Source organism: Triticum aestivum, chromosome 1A (assembly GCF_018294505.1).
Source record: "Triticum aestivum cultivar Chinese Spring chromosome 1A, IWGSC CS RefSeq v2.1, whole genome shotgun sequence".
Classification (NCBI taxonomy): Eukaryota; Viridiplantae; Streptophyta; class Magnoliopsida; order Poales; family Poaceae; genus Triticum; species Triticum aestivum.
This window is the reverse complement of record NC_057794.1, coordinates 264,097,456-264,101,565: the sequence shown is the minus strand read 5'-3', so window position 1 is coordinate 264,101,565 and position 4,110 is coordinate 264,097,456.

Genomic DNA, 4,110 nt, shown 5'->3' with positions numbered 1-4,110 from the left:
CCCCCAAAAAAACTCTCAAGAACCCACACACTATATCTCTCTAGGTTTGTATCTCTCTCACACAACCCCACGTAGGTGGTGTACGTATACAAGAAGAGAATAGGTGCACCGTGCACGTACTGACGCTTCGTGCCCAGCCACACCCACGCGGGTACATGGTGGAGCTCATTTCTTTACGAAATGGCAGCCCACGTGCTAATTTGAACGCCTGTAGCGGTTGTTTACCTAGGGAGGTCGTGTACCACGCGTGCACAAAACAAAGTTCGACTTGACGTGTTGCCGCGTTATTTTTAAATAAAGTTATAACGCTCAATGGCACGTACATAGAATATAAAACGATTTTTATGGAGGAAAAGGTAGTCCGCTCTTCAGAGTATCTCACACAAGGCTCCGGTGGCCTCTCTCTCTCTCTCACCGTTGGTCACTGATCCGGCCGCATCCCGTCCGTCGGGGGAAAGGGAGTGCGGTGGCCTCTCTCTCTCTCTCACCGTTGGTCACTGATTCGGCTGCATCCCGTCCGCCGGGGGAAAGGAAGGAAGTGCATCGTTTCTCCGTTCGATGGCGCCGAGGCAGCACGTCCCGATCTGCGGTGCACGCCGTTCTCTCTGACCAAGCTCCAGCGCGGCAGGGCCTATGTCACCTGCTCGCAGATTCCACCCGCCGCCGCTCACCTAGTTACATCCCGACGACCTCCAGGTATCCCCTCCGGCCTTGCTCCACTGCCCGTTTTCCCACGCCGCTGCATGTGGATCTTCCATAGTTCTTTGCCCAAAATGTTGCTCGTCCGGCGTACTTTCCATATTGCATTCTCGTCCTCACACCGTTTTAGACAAACACAACCATGTTGTTATCTTCCCTTAGGACAAGGAATATGCTTCTTTTTTGTCGTCGCATGTGTCATCAACTGTTATTGGCCAGTAATTGTTTCCTTTCTACCTCTTTTTTGCAAACAGGGCTATCCATTTCACCTCGTTGCTATTGCGACCTTTTGGTGAACTGCACAAATCACTTTTTTCTTAAGAGTGTTTTGTGAAGTTGTACTAAAATGTCACACGGGCAACGTCTCTACATTTCATTGCGACTGCACAAAGGGAGATTGGTTTTGCTCAATCCTCCTCATCCAACTCCGAGCCTAATCTTCTCCAACTAGTTAGTCTTAAGAGAGACCGCAAAGGTGACCGGCTTCTATTGTTTCATCAGCAGTCCTCTATTATCGTAATCACACTTGATATCTTTGGAACAGGGACGCTCAACTCTATTTTAGTGGAACTGCACAAAATGATCGGAATGTTGCATGCTCCAGACAACTACTTTTTTCCCAACATGCCTTGTTGATTTAGACAGAGCTGGGGGGGCGTTGCTGCCAATGAAAGCATGGATCAATTTTAATTTAACACCTTCTCACAACTTTGTCTTCAGTTGTGATGTAATTATTAGCTCTGATCTGCTAATAATTGACATGCATTAGCAAGAAAGTTAGTTTTTTATTGTTTCCGAAAGAGCATCGATGGCAAGACACGCGAAACAAAAGCTGAAAGCTCACACCATTGTACAATTTCATGTCGCTGGAAAATTATTTGTATAGTACGTCAATTATGTAAACAAATGATGGAAGCTTGCTAGCATTGCTAGAAGCCTCTTCATCATCCGGGTCCATGTGCCATGCACGAAATTATACTCCTTCGTTCCTAAATATTTGTCTTTTTACAAATTTCAAATGGGCATATTTTAGAGTGTAGATTCACTCATTTTGCTTCTTATGTGCACTCCCTCCGTTCCTAAATATTCTATTCGTCTTAACAGATATTTCAACATATTTTAGAAAGACAAATACTCCGGAGTATATTTAAGAACCGAGGGGGTAGTACACAACCGCATGGGAGACTCAGCCCGGTCGTTGCGCCGCATTAATAGTGAGTAATGAGCAGTCAAATCATAAGCCCCACCTTTCCCACTGTAAGTTGCTCTGAAGAAGCAACCATCAATACGCTCTTCTTTGAATCCGCTCATACTACTCTCTCTGTCACTGTTTATACAGCGCACTTCAGAAAAAAGAAAAAAATCTATGGGACCAAGGCGACTAGCGATCGGCCTGAACAATAGCATTGGTAGTTATAGCACGGCGTCTATTACTATAGGGAATAATGCGTACACACATGCATGCAGTGCTTTCACCCCGGGTACACACATGCATGCACTCCCTAGTAGTACAGTACATGGAGAGAAAATTGTGGACTTGATTGCGGTTACCACGCCCTAATTAATTGAGCATTAAACCAAACGCGTCTAAAGTCTCTCTGGTGGTGGAAATGCATTGAGAGAAATGCATCATAATGAAGCGCGCCCTGTAAACTATGACGGAGGGTGGAGTAGTATGAAGGTGCAAAACCAAGTATGCATACTAGTACTGCGCTTGGCTCTTCGCCCCTCCATGAAGTCGAACAATGATGGTACTCCGCATGTTGGGTACTACAGTGTATGCCTCTGACAATATGACACCGAATGGACTGATGCATGTCCACCGAGGGTAGGTTGCATTAGTCAAAAGGCGTAAGCGAGCTTCACCTTGTCCTGTAAGCTTCTCCTTGTTCTGCGAGTTGACGAGACACACCAAAAAGTAGTGCTAGTCCATACTCCTTCCTTTCCATTTAATATGGCTTAATCTTTTTTGCGGGTAAATGAGAGAGCTTTATTCATATATAAGCATTCTTAGGACGATCAGCCAAGACACTGGTCACTAGGAAGCCAAAAAAAGAAGTAGGAAGCGAGGTGTTTCATCAAGCCAGCTCTCAGCCACATTCAAAGTGCAGCAAGCACGGTTCGCACGAAGATGCACCGCAAGGTTTGCTGACCTGTTTACATGTTGAATAACGAAAAAAGAGGAAATATTACTGAGTGCTACTATTTGTAATAGGATATGAGCCAGAATTAAGCGAGAATTGCGGCGAGTGTTCCATGCAATCAACTTCCATTATCACATGCGAGAACCCTCGAAAAGAACCAAATGTGTTGAAGATTGCTTTATCACATTTTAAAATTATAATAAGAGTGCAGACGCTCCTCCATCCGGTTCCTAGTAGTATAGTGTAGTATGCTTCTGGCAATCTGACACCGAATTAACAGTTGCACGTCCACCGCCTGAGCGAGGGAGAGCTTGCATTAGTCAAAAGTTTCTTCTTGTCTTGCGATCCACCGCGCGCAAGCTTCTCCCGTCCCGCAACCTTCTCCTTGTTCAGCAAGTTGACGGGACAAAGCAAAGTAATGCTAGTCCATGCTGCCTCCTCTCCGGTTAACATGGCTTAATTTCAAACGAGATAAATACACTGTTTGTCACTGTATATTTGTGAAAATACGGTCAGTGGACTTCATAATACACTCATTGCGCTCAATATATATATATTCCCGGTGTTCATACGGTCACTAGCTCACCCTGACTGAGTATGTGTGTGCATGCATGTGTAGGTTGAGCACTTGAGCGTCACCGTGTGTGTTCCCCTCGTGTGCTCGGACATGCATGCATTAGGGCGTCGCACACATTTTTGCGTCCATGTGTACGTGTAACTGTTGCATACACGTAGGGGGAGTACGTGTAGGGGCCACTAAGGAGCAGTCAAATCACACAGTAAGGTAGCCGGAAGAAGCAACCATCATTTCACTCTTGAATGACACGTACGCAATATAAAATGGTTGATATGGAGAGAAAAAGAAAACCACTATACTCCCTCCTTTCCGGTTTATAAGGCTCAATTCAAAATTCTCACCAACCAAGGTAGATGGTGAGTGGTGGAATACTTTTTGCAGTTTGCAAAAGCACCCAATTAATGCTCTTGTTTTCCTCAAAAAAGTATGTTTACCAATGCATTAATTGCAATGCATGCATGCATAAATTACATGCATTGGTCAATTTTCTCTTAGTACTTGCATGCAATGATTTAATGCACCTTGGAATCTGAACATGTGATGGAAAACAACCAAATTGAGCCTTATGAAATGGAAAAAAATAAAATTTTGAGATAAGCCCTATAAACCAGAAAGGAGGGAGTATATATACTAGCAGGGTGCGTGTGAGAGACGGGTCAGGAGGTGACTGACTCGTGGCCCCAGGGGGTG